Below are 16,648 nucleotides of genomic sequence, written 5' to 3' on the forward strand. Positions count from 1 at the left end.
GCTCAGAGAAAAGCAAACTGCTTCTGCTTGCTAGACAGTCAATAAATTGTCACAGAACACAGATGAATTCGCTCTGGGGACAATAATTTGTGCCCCAATCAAGAGTAAGAAAAGGTAAATGTTTTGCAGGAAAAAAAAAAAAAGTAAAGGGACAACCCAAGGAGAGCTGAGGCAAGTCAAAGAAGAGGCGACCTTCAGAGAAGGAGACAGACTTCTCTCCAGGCCGCTTGGACCATGGTTAGAGGGCAGAGCAGGACCCAGTTCTGAAATTCCTGGTGTGCTTCCCACTGCCCAACAGACAGGCCTGGCTCCTCACAGCCCATGACACAGAAATAACTTAATTACTATTTTAAAAATTGTGCAAGAAGAGCTCCAGGTAGTAAAACGCAAGACCAAGCAAACTCAATGCGACCCCACATTGACAAGGCTTTCTCCAGGGATGGCGGGAAGTTCGAAAGGGAACAAGGAGCTGGTGACAAAGGCTTCTGTGCTCATGGGGGCACTGCCCGAGGTTCCCCGGGCACCCTCGGCCCCTGCCAACCCACAAAGCAGGTGTTGAACACGTCACATTCACTCAAATTCAGAATGACCAAAGCCTCTGCATTTTTAACCTGCCCCACTTGCAGGCGGCTCTCACAAGGGGTCATCCTCCCACCATTCCCAGGGCTCATCTTCCCTTCCTAAAGCCGGGCCAGTGAGGAGGGGTCCTGGGATCGTTAACTGTTAACACAGCCAGGTGAACTGTGTCACCAAACTGAATGTGGGTCCACTTGCCCAAGGAGCAGCAAAGCCAGTCTACTGACACCAGGGTGTGATGAAGGAAAGTACAGCATTTATTGTAGAGCCAAGCAAGGAGAACGGGCAGCTAGTGCTTAAAAGCCCTAAAATCCCTGATAGCTTTCAGGGAAGGGTTTTCAAAGACAGGGTGAGGGAGACAGTCACAGGGTGTGTGGTCAGCTCATGCTCAATTCTCTGAATGGCTGGTGGTGAGGTAACAGGGAGGTGTTTTGGGAAACTCAACCTTCTGGTTCCAGCTGGTCTGGGGTCTGGGTGTTGGTGGTCAGCATGCAGTTACTTCTTCCACCTGGTGGGAGTTTTAGTATCTGCAAAACAACTCAAGAATATGGCTCAGGATATTATCTGTAAGCCCTTGAGGAGGAACTAAAGGTCCCTGACTTTGTTTTATGGCTAAACTATTATTATCTTGTCTTGCTTGACTGCTTTCCTTTGTTTCTGCACTTTTTAAACTTTCTGATTAAATCTGTTCTTTGGAACTCAGGGATGGCCTAGGAGGCTAAAGCTTTTTTACAAATAAGAGGCGGGGGGCGTGGGGGGTTCGGTCCCTGGGAAGGCCCTGCAGGGTCCTGCTCGGTTTCAACTGCACCCTAATCCCAGGCCCTGCAGGCAACACTCTGCAGGACTACCCCAGAAGGACACAGGGAAAATGCCAGTTCGTCAACACTAATGCAGGGCTGGTATGCTTTTTTCAGCTCCATCAGGGAACTTGAATCAAAATATCTTGGTGGCTCTGTCAAATGTTAAATATATAGAAATATGGGATCAGGTAACAGCCCTGGCAGATTAGATTAACTGTGCACTTCTTAAGAGCAGGGGCCCTGCCTTCTCACATGGTACTGTGGATACCCAGGACATGTCTGCTCAGTGAACTATTAAAGGAGCAGATGCAACCACACGGCCACTTGGGAAACTCCTGGGTGTCAGCTCTGCTCCCAGAGCCCCCAGGTGAAGCACAGCTGGCCCGTACTGGGGTGCATATTGAAGGCTGATCACTTGCAGTATGATTTAATGCACTAGTTACTTTCCGTAAATATTTTAATTACATGAAGAATACCTATATTAATAACAATAGAAAAAGACATCTTTGCTGCATTCTTATAAATACATTCAATGAAGGCAACTGTCAAATGGTCTCAATTTTCTCCCCTATAAAATAAGGAGTTAAAGTTAAACCTGCAACGTCTTAAACACTGCAGGATTTCGTATGGAAAATACAACACAGCTCTGAGTAAACAGCACAGACATCAGTGATGTCCTAGGGTTGATGGAGGGAGTGATGGCAGCTGTGTCACCTGATCCAGAGTGAGCAATACCTGAGATTTAAGTGAGAAGGGACTTCCCTGGCGGTCCAGTGGTTGGGACTCCGTGCTTCCACTGCAGGGGCCCGGGTTCGATGCCTGGTCGGGTAACTAAGATCCTGCAAGCTGTGCGGTATGACCGAAAAAAAAAATTAAAAAATAAAATAAAATGTAAGGGGCTTCCCTGGTGGCGCAGTCGTTGAGAATCTGCCTGCCAATGCAGGGGACACGGGTTTGAGCCCTGGTCTGGGAAGATTCCACATGCCGTGGAGCAACTAGGCCCGTGAGCCACAACTACTGAGCCTGTGTGTCTGGAGCCTCTGCTCCGCAACAAGAGAGGCCGCGATAGTGAGAGGCCTGCGCACCGCGATGAAGAGTGGCCCCTGCTTGCCGCAACTAGAGAAAGCCCTCGCACAGAAACGAAGACCCAACACAGCCATAAATAAATAAATAAATAAATAAATAAAAGTCAATAAACAAACGAACAAACAAAAAGATATTCCCTTAGCCTCCATCAGACATAGTCCCAATCTGGAACTGTGGATCAACCAACAACCTCCCTTTAAAAAAAATAAAATAAATAAAATAAAATAAAATAAAATTTAAGTGAGAAAAAGCTATGACACATTTATGTGCCATCAGCAATCACAGAAAGAAGAATGACACGCTTTTTCAATACAATCACCCTCCTAAAAGGACCTTTTGAAGATTAAGAAACAAAAATTGGGTGAGTTACTAGGTCAGAACAATCTAGAATTCATTGGGTCCCATACAGCCTGCATCTCAAACCCAGACAGTCCCTGTCTGTGTCACGTTTTGGTGATGCCTATCTGCTCAGACAGAGACCAAAGAAAGAAGAGCATCCTTTGAGATAAAATGCAAACTGCAGGGTGGACACAGGGGAGGAAAATCAAGATAATGACACTTGGTGGCCCTGAATGACAGTGAAAAAGAGAGAAGAGAAATGTCTGCTTTCCAATTCTAATTAACTTAGGAAACAAGTCAGAACACTTAGCCAAGAACAGTACTCGTTGAAAAGAGACGTTACTAAAAACATTTGAAAGACTATAAACTGCACTCCTCCTTAAAATGGAACATCATCTTTATGAAGTGTGCATCTTAAATTGGAAACATTTTCGGTCAATAAAATAAACAAATTTTCCTTCAGCGAAGGAAAGCCAAACTACACATTTGTGTACAAAAACCTGAAAAAGTGCTAAGTATTGTGTTTCTTTACAAAGTATCATATGTACCAATTAGAAACATTTACTGTAGATAACAGGCTTTGCAGAAGGTTAATCAGAGCCTAGGATTATAGACCAAGTTGGAAAAAAATTTTTTAACATACTTGTACCTTTATGCCGTGAATACATGAGAGGTCTATCAATTAAAATTAGCTTAATGATCTCAAAAAACCCTCAGAAACCAAAACTTACCATCAGATGTTTTTCTCCTTTAACTCAACAGTAAAACAAGGTAAAAATAAATCAATAAACGTATGGCTGGATATTAATCAGGGAAATCCAGTCAAGGAAAATCAAAATTTATATTACAGAAATTCAAAAAGACAGGACACTCAGTACCTGGAGAAAAAAAAATTCAAAGTCTTAGGGTTTGAAGAAGCGTATATCACTACCTATTGAAATATACTCCTGCTTAAATGGTTTGCTCTCTGCTGGTACTCAGGTCAGATCAATGCCAAAGGCAAATAAGGAGGCGAACTCAATGAGAGTTTAAACCAAATGTCACCTCCGGGGTTGTGCGTCCGCAGGGGAGGGACCCACTCATTTATGCCATTCAGAGCAGCAACTCAACTACTCTGAGATTTGCAGAAACTTTCATTAAGCACTGCTACAAAATTTGAGAAGTAGCTGTATTGCTTTTACTTGCTTATTCTCAGGACAAATCATAACCTATGTGCAACCACGTAACCAAGTCGAATTTTTTAAGTAGTGCAAATTTCGAAAAAAAAAGAAAAAACAAACCAACCTAATCAAAGAGGTTAATGTGTCCTCTTGGAATAGCATTAAGTAAGATCAGAGGTCACAGTGTGAGATTTCTAGCGTAGGAATGAGCACTGCAGATAAAAGACTAAGTCTTGATTTCAAAGAGAACATAAAACTTCTGCCTGAACCTGGGTCTCTCCTGCTAAACACAATGGTTAGACTGTTCACTGCCACAAAGCAGTGATGCTAATAGAGCAGCATGTTTTCCTCCCAAGTTAGCTGAGAAAAGATAGAGCAAAGGACATTGACAAAACCCTCAAAGAGGTGGGTCTGAGTCAATATCAGAGATGCCCCACCATGGATCGGAACGGACAGGCGGACTGTGCCCTCCCCTGGGTGTGTCACGTATGGAGAGGGGCGTCGATCAGAATACAAGTCAGCAGCAGAAAGGGCAGGGGTGGCATTACTGCTCCAGCCTCCTTACTGCTGGTAGCTGGACTTCTCATCAGGACCCCGGAAGAAGCCCAGGCCACTGCTCGGGAGCCGCTGAGAGAGCAGGGACTGATGGGGCCTCAGTCAGGGTCTTTCTCCTAAGCAGGCAGGAGGCGGGGGTAGGGGAGAGGGCAGATGGGGAAGGAGGGGGGTGGGGAGGGAGGGCAGAAAGAAGGAAGAGACAGACTCCAGCCCACCAGCATCCTAAGCTCAGGACAGAACACGTGCTAGTTTCACTGCATTCAAAAACACACAAAATATCACCTCCCCCCCCCAAGGAAACGTCTTTATTTACAGTTTAAACTGTATTACAGTAACACTTCAGGCAAATTTGAAAAGTCATCATATTCTCAGCATTCTAACAAAGGAGTTTCTGTGCTCCAATCGATCCCCTTGCCACTCCCAGCTTCACTGAGCAACACAATGTCAGGCACAGGTGCGAAGATAACAAGGCAGGTCTCCACCTCCAGAAGGGCTCAAAAACCTTTGCTTTCTGAGGTGACTCACCGTCACCTGAATTATGTTCTCTTTTCTTTAAAAGATATTCTTAAGCCAAGTAATATCACTTGTTTCAAGTGTACAGAAAGCAAATGTGTAAAACAAATGGTAAGAAGTTCTCTAATACACCATGGCTCAAATGTTTTTTGGGTTCAAAGTACAGGGAAAAGAATGTCAAAGTGTTTCCTACAAGCATCATTTAATTTAGATATAGTAGAATCAAATGTTATTAGATTTCCATTGGCTTCCCTTTTTATAGTTTTGGAACAACCATATAGCATGGGTGATAAAACATTAGTATTCTTCACATTTAAGAGTGATGGAAGAAAGGCATCATCTAAAGAGAGAAACCTAAACAACTACACATACGTATCATGATCACAGACAGGTGCTAATGGATTCTAATGCTATTCAACATCTATCATGTTCATTTTTAAGTTACTTTTAAAATTTCATATAAACCCCCAAAACACCGCCCTTTATATTTAAAAGATAAGAATATTGCTAAGAATAAAAGGATTATGGGAGTATGTAACTCTTAACTACTCACTCCAATGGCCAATCACAAGCAAAACATTTATGAATTGACTTTTGTGACCAAAGTGTAGACAATGGTCTAATAAACTAAGGATGAGATTTTAGTTAATAACATAACTTGATATACATGCAAGTTGACAAGCTGAACGGACAGCTGTTTGGGCCCACCTCTACCCTTAGATGTTTGCCACACTTGGGGTCACAACGTCTGCCCTGTTCTGATCGCATCTGCTGACAACGTTGTTGTTATTTTACCTTATCACTGAGGACTGCCACAGGCGAAGAGTGCTGTGTGCCCAGCACCGCCTATTTCACACGCACCACCTCATTTAACGCTTATAGTAACCACGAGAAATAGGTATTATCACCTCTGTTCTGCAGAAGATGATAGAACAAAAGCTACTAACATGTATTAAATGTTTCCCACGTGCCACTCTACACAGCAACTCATCCTTCAGTGCTCACAACGATCCCACGACGTGGGCACTGCTATCATCCTGACGCGGCAGGTGGAGAAACCGAGGCACAGACAGTGAACAGCTTTCCAACATCACGTACATTACACATGGCCGAGTCCAGACGCGGACCCAGAGCCTCCTGTCACCAAAGCCACCAGCCCCAGGGAGTCTGGCTGTGTCCCACCTATGAGAAGAGCTCCAGCAGCAGGCAGGAAGGGGGCAAGGGGTGGGTTGGCCAGAGCTGGACGCCCCCCCCATCCACAAGCCAACTCATAAATCTGGCTGGGACCGTCCCCCCAAGTTTCCCTGGAAAAACTCACTGTAAGGAAAATATGCCTGCCTCAAAGCTGGCACAGCTCCACTGTCCCTGGGGCTTCTGAGCAGCGTGCAAGGTGTCCCGGGATAAAGAGTCCTGGTCTGGACGATGCCCTATGTCCACCCAACACTCATCAGTCGCTTAGTTCCTATGGCCCACCAGGCGCCGGACCTCCCCAGGCTCTCAGTTATTGAGCAGAACAGGCCATGCACTTCAGCAGAAGGGCATGTATTTCACAGCCCAGGGGACAGCAAGGGGGCAGGCGGAAGCCAGGCCAGCCTCTCGGCCAGGCCTGCAGGCACAGAGCTGGCGGGCGAGGCCCTCTTCAGAGGCGGCCCCTCCCATTCCTGCCAGTGACCCCACAGGGCAGACTCCACAAACATTTGCTGAGCGAATACATGCAAACGAGGGAGAGGAGGGAGGAGAGGAGGGAGGGGCGGCAGGGGAGGAAGGCAAGGAGAGAGGGAGCAAACAGGAGAGAAACGGTGGGAAAATGAGGGGGTGGGGGACACCCGAATTCCGCTCAACAAATAAGGGGTTGTCGTTACTTTATGATCATCAGATGTATACACGAATGTAATAATATACTTTTTAACATGTAATTACCTTTGATTTCCCTTTCAGGCCGTAGAGTCTTGTTAACTTCCAACTGAAGACTCAGAAAGAACAGGAGAGGTGCCCTGGATGTCCAGTTAGAGATGGCTAAAATAAAAGAGCACAGATTATTATTATTATTCTGGAGAAGAGAGGTGATGAATTTTTCAAGTATCATTAAAAAGAAACCGATTTTCACTGAGTAACAGGGACAGGGTATTTCCTAACATACCTGGGGAAAAAACTGGGTCCAAAGCCTCTTTCCAATATAGCTGCTCTAGTAAACTTTAAATCGATTCAGAAAGAAGACAAAAATCAACTAGAAGGTAGGCTATGTTTGTGCATTTAATGGAAAACAACCGAACGAGCCTGTGGGCTGCCACTAGCCCGGAGACCCCGGCAAGGCTCCGCCTCGCTCCAAGCTCAACATCCCCAGTGCAGCAGGGCGTCCTTCAATTCACAAAACCGTGCAGGAAATGATGCAGCCTCCTCGCAAGCAACTGCACAACTGGGGTGGCAAAGAATATATTGTTTGTGTTGCAGAAACTTTGTTTATGTTTGCAAGGGAATAAAATATTACAAGTCAGCATTTTCTCTTATCATGTCCTCCAAATGCAGTTCCTACCCGAGCTCACAAACACGTGCCTTGTTGTCCCGACTTTCTTTCTCCTGAAACAAGGACAGCCCTGGGAGGCGACACTGCCCCACTTTTTGAGTATTTCATTTTTAGGAAGGAAATACTTAACATTGACTGGGCACATACTCAGGTCCAGAAACAATGTGACTCCACTTTACAAAGGGGGCAAGACACTGAGGTTTTTTGAGGAAAGTCGTGTCTCCAGGTCTGAGTGACACGTAGGTGTTCTTACTCTATTTGGAGATACTTGGATGAATCATGGAAGTGATTGTTACCTGGACATCTGGCAACTCAAGAAAATATGATGGAAAACTTAACGTCTTCTCCTCTAGCATCTGCTTTCGTTGGATGCCACGAGCCCAGACAACGACATCTTTTTTTACTTGACAGTGAGAGCCAGCAGACAGGGATGGGAGTTGCTCTGACTGTAATAGTTATGTGTTTTGTTGAGATTTGCTCATGTTTTGCATGGGTGTAGGAGTAACCAACAGTAAAATTTTTAAGGAGGCACTTGGGACTTCAACAGATGACGCCTGAGTACCACTTCATTAAGGTCGACGCAAGTTTCCCAACCATCATTAGCTCCTTTCTGGAGTGATGTGTAATGAACAATGTGCCAGGAGTTTATGAGTAAGGCGGCAAATCTTGACCTAGATTTTGAATAGCTTCAAAAAAATAAAAAGCAAGCCTGAAAATGTCTGTTTAAGTAACAACTAAGACTGATAATTCCCACTCTCACGTTTAAAACTGTCAAAATAATCTACTTTCTCTTATTACCTAACAATGTTCAGCAAGAACATAAAGCCAGAATTAGTACTAAATTAAAATGAAATATAAACTCCAAGTTCTATGGCTCCTTTTGATTGTTTACTGCCTGCAATTTAAGATTGTATTTTATTTGCCTGCTGAAATATATGGGATTCCAGGAATTCAAATGAATAACATCATAGACATTTATAAGGACATTAGAGAAATTTTAATCCAAAATATCTCTGGGCCCCATTTAAATTGATTGTGACCCATAATAACAAAGGAAAAAGTTTTGTATTTTACTATCTTGAAAACAGTATTTTTTGTTTTGTCCTAAAATTGTATGAAAAATTCCTTTTCATCTTTATCATTATTTTTGCCTTTTCCTTCTCATACTTTGGAAGAGACAAAGTAACAAAGTGCTGAACTTTAACCCTAACAATTCAGAGACAGAAAAGTTACACAATTATGATCGGAATGGGGGATAACACCATATATGAAGAACTTCAGGGCTGGAATTAGCTTCGAAGTTGTCATGTGACCTCAAAACCATCCTAATAGAAATAATTCATAGCACATATTATTTCAGTTGACTCATTTCAGAGCTGAAATGAAATGAAACCCCAGAGTGGTCAAGTGACCTCTCCAAAATCACACAGCGAAGCTGGTCCTAGATCTCAGATCTGCTAGGTGCCAATCCAGTGCTCTATTAGATCATAATTTCCATATATAACTTCTTAAGAGCTCATAATTTCATCTATCTTTCTACACATCCATTATCCTACACAGCATGGACCCCCCTTGATGAGCCAACCCAACTTTATATTAATACAAGACACGGCTCAAAATGATCAAGAACATACTATGCCTTTGGCTCTATGGATACAGCTAGATTAAACCATTAAGGCCCATGAGAAATCTGAAACCAAATTTGGGATTCTCTTAGGATATCTAACCTAGAAACATCTACTCTGCAAATAGATTTACCCCATCTTATTCATAGCCAAATCATAATCATAGCTTTGCTACAACACATTTTTTCAAGTGGATTTTATAGATAGCTCTCAAGCAAAATGTAGGTATTCTACAGTTTACTTTAGCAGTTTCTAAAGTAAGGATTTCAAGATAATTTACTATTAGATCCACCAGTTCAGACAGACTCTTATTCTCTAAAACTCTGGAATCATTCAAGAGCCCTTAATTTACCCAGATCAGCAGCTTACCATCACCAACAGTCACTTGTTGACTCCCCAGTAATTTACAGTGTACAGTGGTAGGTGCAAGGGACCCAAAAAGCACGGAAGGCTGTCCTTGCCTACTACAGGCTGCCGACTGGGGTCAGTTAAGGGGCCTTCGCAGTGGCACGGGAGTCAAGGCTTACACACGATGGAAGCACACGTGTGAGAGTATGTTTAGAGAGGCAGTTAGTACCTTCACATGTGGTTTTCCCAGAGATTATGAGTTGATAGATTGAGTAAAAAGTACACGTAGCGAAGCAGGCAAGAAAAGTTAAAATAGGCCAACAGATGACAAGAGATTTCCCTCTACAAGCCCAAAAGAAGAAAGAAAAATGGTGCAGGAAACAAAATATCCATTAAAAAGATTCCTTTCCTGAAAATATGTCAGCAACAAAATACCTCCCTTATAATTTTTCGTATTAACTCATTAATGGTATTAAAACTCAGTGCCCAAAAACAACATCATGAAAAAAAAAAAAGACAATCTGAATGAACACTTTCAACAAAGAAAACGAACAAATGCCAAGTAAGCACAAGGGATCATCAACATAATTAGTCAGTAGGGAAATGCAAAATAAAACCTTAATGAGGTACCGCTGTATACGCACTAGAATGGCTAAATTTAAAAGGGCAAAAACATCAGGTGATGGCATGGATCTGGAGCAACTGGGAGCCTCATTATAAAGCTGGTGGAAAATTCAAAATGTTGCAGGCACTTTGAAAAATAATTTGGCAGTTTCTTGTAAAGTTAAACATACACTTACCATACGACCCAGCAATTCCACTCCTAGGTGTTTACCCAAGAGAAATGTAAAGACACAAATTCCACACAAAGACTTGTACAAGAATGTTCACAGTAGTCTTATTTATAATGCTCCAAACTTGAAAGAACTAAAATGTCCATCAACTGGTGAATGGATAAAGAAATTGTGGTGTATGGCACAGGGACCGTACTTAGTAATACAAATATTACTGAACTACTGATGATACAACAAATAAGTGAATCTCAAAAACATTACACTATGGGAAAGAAGCCAAACGCAAAAGACTAAATATATAAATCCACTTACAGGTAATTTTAGAGAAGGCAAACTATAGCACTAGAAAGCAGATCAATTGTTGCCACGGGTCAGAGTGGCAGTAAAGGCTGACTGCAAAGAGGCATAACAGACCACACTGGGGAATGGAAAGGTTCTGTTTCATGACTGTAGTGGTGAGTACATGATTGTGCTTATTTGTGAAAATTCATTGAATTATTCATTAAAATTAGTTAATTTAATCGTATATGCATTATATACCTCAACAAAACTGATTAAAAACAAACAAAACAAAATTCAGTGCCACCATCATTTAATTTGAAAATCATTAACCTTATCAATAAGTTCTGAAACTCCTTCAGCAGATGGTACTCAACATCTTCAAATACTTAACCAGGATTAGAGCAATCAGTGATGGCTAAGTAACTGGACACCACCAAGAGAGAAAAGGAAAAACCGACAGTCAATAATACTGCTTATAGGAAAACTAAACTATCCCCTTGTTCTACAACTTCCTACAACCTATTGGTTGTGGTCTTTTAATAGATTCCCAGAAAGTGGCTTTATAACGACTAGTCTAAGATAAACCTCCTCAACGTAAAAGGATAACTTTCCTAAAACGATTGCTGATCCATGGAGGGTATAAGAGATAGAAGAACTACCAAGAAACGTGTAGAAAAAAAACAAGTGTGGAAACTTAAATAAATGTGGGCCAGATGATAAATCAACTCTAAAACTATTCTTTAAAACTCTTTGATACATTAATTGGGAAAAACTTCTTAAACATCCACAAGTCTATCTCCTAGTCCACTGGACATGCTTAGCTATGATGTAAATAAAGATATAAAACAGGTTTATCACAGTTACAGCTAATCCGAGGTTTAAAATGACTAAAATGTTATATAAAAGAATCATGACTCCAAACATGTGATGATGGAACAATTTCCTAATACTAATGTCAAATATAGGTCAAAAAAACCCAAATTGCATTCATTCAACAACTATTTCCTGAAGGGCTACCATGTATTAGTCACTAAGCTAGATGGAAAAAGGCACCAGGATTAAGTAGGAAAGAGCCCTTGACCTTACAAAGTTCATCATCCAAAAAATGTAAGTAATGCACTCCACGGAAGTTATGAACTGATCAATCTGGAAAAGACCTACCAGTTTATTTTTCAGCTCTTAACTACAGCATAAATACTAGTGAAGTTACAGGCTGAACTAAGAGAAGTATTGAATTCAGTGGAAATATACACAAGTACTACTCTGCTCTACACTGGTCAGCTGGTGTAGGGGTGTGGGTAATGTTCTATTGTGCTCTGGATGTACTCCTCACAAGCCCCCTTCCGAAGGCCAGCTTAGGTGCCCGAATCTTCTGTAATGTTGCCACCCACCCCAGAACCCCGCCACATGTCTAAGACGATGCCTGAGCCTGGAACTACCCAGTACCTATGACACAATCCAGGCTGGTAAGAGTGCTGACTACTCCCAGACCTTGACAACTGAGGCTCGGACAGTTAGGGAGGGGACCTAGAAATATTTCAATTAACTGAGGAAGTGCCTGGTGGGGGGGAGTGGAAGGTAGACCGTCCTACAGGAGAAGAGACATCATTCTGAGTGGCAGGAGTTACAGAGGCAAATGTGGTTCATGATAAAAGCATTCCAGCCTTGAACAACCTCAAATTTGAACAGAGTGCATCCTAAGGTAGGGAGACCCGGCAACAGCAAGTTTGCTGAACTGAAAATGTAACCACACTCTCGTCCTCACATTTCATCATAATGAGGCACCTGGATCGTTATTAGCACCTCACAACCCGTCTCCCAAAGCCCAGATTGTCAGCCTTCCACGTAGCAGCAAAAATGATCTTTTTATATTGGATTATGACCATGCCCTGCCATCCTCCCACCCCTGCCCACTCCCTCAGTAGCTCTCCATCACCCCCACTCAGCCTTGGCAGCTCAGACCATCCCTCCTTCGAGAAGCATTTCCTCGACCTCTCCATGCTTTTACCACCTTGTCCTCTCCATGCCCATGGTGCCTTACCCATCTCCATGCAAACGTTCACCCCAGGTAGAAAGATTAGTCACGGCTGTATCTCCCTGATAAACCATAAACCCCGCCTGGTTATCTCAATCCCTAAGACTTAAACCCGAGGCTCCCAGGATGTGACACTTCATAGATATTTCTAAATGAGTCAGGGATTCTAAGGTAATCCAGCTCTGCATGTCCTGTCTGATCTTACCCCCATCGGCAGTGTAGCGATGTGGGTTATTCCGCTGGTATAGAATAAGTCAGGGCAAATGTTCCATCATCTCGAGGCTACAGAAGATGGAGGTGGGCACCTCTCTAAGGAGTCCAGACAGCCTTAGTTGGGATACAGCACTGGAACCAAGGTGATTACCTGACGGATTCTCTTGAGTATTCATTTGGCTGGGTTCAATCCTGCTTTCACACCTTCACTAACCATGTGACCTTGAGTAAGTAAACCTCTCAAAGCCCAGATTTCCTGGTCTGAAAATGGAGATAACTATGGCCCTTACCTCAAAGGGTCACTGCAAAGATTAAATGCCAGTGTATCACAGAGGAGTTAGCAAAGGAATCAGTACATGGCGCTCACCTCACTAAATGGGGGCTGATCACTAAGCAACCTCTTTCTGCCCACTTTTCGTCAACAAATGGAAATAATACCTACTTTGGAGTAAGGTGTTTCAGCAAAAATGTGTAAAAACGCCAGGCACAGAGGAGTCACTTGATTATGAATCACTGATTTTGAAACATTCTAGAAATTTACCTTTTATTTCCAAAAAGGCAGGATTATACAACCAGAGACATCTTCTTGAGGTTCAAACTAAAAAGACCATAATCACCTCACTGTCATGCTTTTCACATGCTGTGAATTCACCTTGAAAAGAGGTCTTTTATGTGTTCCAATAATTCATTTATTTGGACTGAGTTGAAACAGATCCTCTATTTCTCCAGGCTTTTTTTTTTTAAAAAAAAGAAGTATACTGAAAAGTTTCATTAAATTCACTCAGATGTATCCCATCACTTTTGTTCATTGATTCTTTAGACACAATAACACTTAGCAAACCCACATATATCCAAGACAGAAATTTCTGAAGAATGTCATAATGGAAAAACCTGTAAAACGCTTATGTCAATGTCACGATTTTTTTATTTTCAAGGATAAATGCACCTGGTTCTAAATAATACATTTTAAAAAAAGAGTGTTGCACACCTCAAATGTTCATTTTTAACACTCTTCAAAATGGGACTCTGACACACCGCTTATTATACAAATACATGTTTGGTTTTTTTAAATTTTGGATTCTATTGTACATACTGGGTTTTTAATTTTATTTTATTTATTTTTGGCTGTGTTGGGTCTTCGTTGCTGCGCGCGGGCTTTCCCTAGTTGCAGCGAGCGGGGCTACTCTTCGTTGCGGTGCACAGGCTTTTCATTGCAGTGGCTTCTCTTTGTTGCGGACCACAGACTCTAGGCGCGCGGGCTTCAGTAGTTGTGGCACGCGGGCTCAGTAGTTGTGGCTCGAGGGCTCTAGAGCGCAGGCTCAGTAGTTGTGGAGCACGGGCTTAGTTGCTCCGTGGCATGTGGGATCTTCCCAGGCCAGGGCTCGAACCCGTGCCCCCTGCATTGGCAGGCGGATCCTTAACCACTGCACCACCAGGGAAGCCCCAAATACATGTTTTTAAACTCAGCATGGTATTAACTGGGTACAACCCAATTATGAATATTGTCATTTTCCAGGGTTTTAATGATTCTGAGTCAGTAGCTGGAAATAATATCTCATTTAGAAAAGATTAGTAAAATAACAAAGCAAACAGAGTTTATAGTGGTTCCAGACTAAATACCAGCAGCAGCTGGGTGGGACTGTTATTTAGATGCAGGAACCTGAATGTAAACAAGAGTGATCTTGCCATATTCTGTGGGACTAATATGCTACTCTGGGAAGAAAGAACAGAGGAGCTTCCTTCCTTAAAAATTTGCAAACTTGTACAACACCAGAGATTTCCCAAATCCAAAATCTATTAAGAGAGATTTTCTTTTTGGTCAGCACGGTTCTTCCAAAGTCACTGTACTTCTCATACCATTTACAAAAATAAACTCAAATTGGATTAAAGACCTAAATGCAAGACCGGAAACCATAAAACCCCTGGAAGAAAATCTAAGCAGAACACTCACTGACATGAGTTGTAGCAATATTTTTTGATCTGTCTCCTTGGGCAAAGGAAGCAAAAGCAAAAATAAACAAATGAGACCTAATTAAATTTAAAAGCTTTTGCACAGCAAAGGAAACCACCAAAAAAACAAAAAAGACAACTTCCTGAATGGGAGATAATATTTGCAAATGATAGTCTGATAAGGGGTTAATATCCAAAATATATAAGTAGCTCATACAACTCAATATCAAAATAACAGGCAACCCAATTAAAAACTGGGTAGAGGATCTGAATAAACATTTTTCCAAAGAAGACATACAGATGGCCAACAGGTACATGAAAAGGTGCTCAACATCACTAATCAACAGGGAAAAACAAAGCAAAACCACAATGAGATATCACCTCACACCTGTCAGAGCGGCTATCATCAAACAGACCATAAATAACAAATGTTGGTGAGGATGTGGAAAAAAGAGAACCCTTGTGCACTGCTGGTGGGAATGTAAACTGGTGCAGCCATTACGGAAAACAGTATGGAGGTTGCTCAAAAAACTAGAAAAACAAAGTTACTATTCTTCTTTACCCAGCAGACACCATTGTAGAAAATGTGTATTTTGTAGCTACTCAAATTTTTATGTGCAAAATCCCTTACTAACCTACATTATGAAAAATATTTCTTTCAAGAAAAAAACATAGGAATAAGGAACTCATTACAACCTATGGCAGAAAGCATTTATCTTATCTGGAGGCTGATCTTTAATTTTTTTTTCAATTTTTCTATTGTGCTAAATACATATAATACAAAATTTACCATCTTAACCATTTTTAAGTGTACAGTTCAGTGGTATTAAATACATCACAATGCTGTACAACTATCACCACCATCCATTTCCAGAACACTTTTTATCTTGCAGAACTGAAACTCTAGACCCATTAAACAATAACTCCCCATTCCCCCTCCTCCAGCCCCTGGCAACCACCATTCTAATTTCTGTCTCCATGAATTTGCCTAAGTATTTCATATTAGTGGAATCATATGGTATGTCTTTTTGTGACTGGCTTATTTCACTTAGCATAAAGTCTTCAAGGTTCATCCATGTTGTAGCATGGGTCAGAATTTCTTTCCTTTTTAAGGCTAAATATTATTGCATCATGTGTATCGACCACATTTTGATTAGTCATTCATCCTTTGATGGACACTTGAGTTGCCTCCATATTTTAGCTATTGTGAATAATGCTGCTATGAACGTGGGTATACAAATATTTCTTCAAGACCCTGCTTTAGATTCTTTTGGGTATATACCCAGCAGTGGAATTACTGGGTCATATGATAATTCTACTTCTATAAAGTATATTTTTTAAATGACTATCTATTAAATAAGTCACTATGTTCCTTGAAAAACAAAAATAGAAATTATGTAATATTATTTAAATAACCCTAGAATATCATGCCAAGAAATTTTGTCAACAAATTTCTGTTTTTCTGCTATGATTATAAACTGGCAATTTTCCATCCTCCTGGGCATCTCTAAATACCAAATAAGAGAGAGCGTTGATGAGATTAAAGTCTCCTCTTCTTTTTTTTTTCTTAAAAAATTAGTCGTGGGACTTCCTTGGTGGTACAGTGGTTAAGAATCCACCTGCCAAGGCAGGGGACCGGGGTTCGAGCCCTGGTCTGGGAAGATTCCACATGCCACAGAGCAACTAAGCCCGTGCGCCACAGCTACTGAGCCTGCGCGCTAGAGCCTGCGAGCCACAACTACTGAGCCCACTTGCTGCAACTACTGAAGCCCGAGCGCCTAGAGCCTGTGCTCTGCAACAAAAGAAGCCACCGCAATAAGAAGCCCACGCACCACAATAAAGAGCAGC

The 16,648-nt window shown here is 41.9% G+C and overlaps 1 protein-coding gene across 4 annotated transcripts in view; it reads right to left on the reverse strand.

Annotated features, from left to right (window-relative positions):
* Nucleotides 1-7,038, reverse strand: part of FAM110B (family with sequence similarity 110 member B) — a 102,179-nt gene extending 95,141 nt beyond the window's left edge. For all 4 annotated transcript variants that reach the window (XM_059901217.1, XM_059901213.1, XM_059901216.1 and 1 more), the window contains exon 1: nucleotides 6,950-7,038. The gene's annotated coding sequence lies outside the window, so the exon portion shown is untranslated. The remainder of the gene's footprint in view (nucleotides 1-6,949) is intronic.
* Nucleotides 7,039-16,648: the final 9,610 nt, after the last annotated feature.

The sequence above is a fragment of the Balaenoptera ricei genome, chromosome 17 (genome assembly GCF_028023285.1).
Source record: "Balaenoptera ricei isolate mBalRic1 chromosome 17, mBalRic1.hap2, whole genome shotgun sequence".
NCBI classification, from domain to species: domain Eukaryota; kingdom Metazoa; phylum Chordata; class Mammalia; order Artiodactyla; family Balaenopteridae; genus Balaenoptera; species Balaenoptera ricei.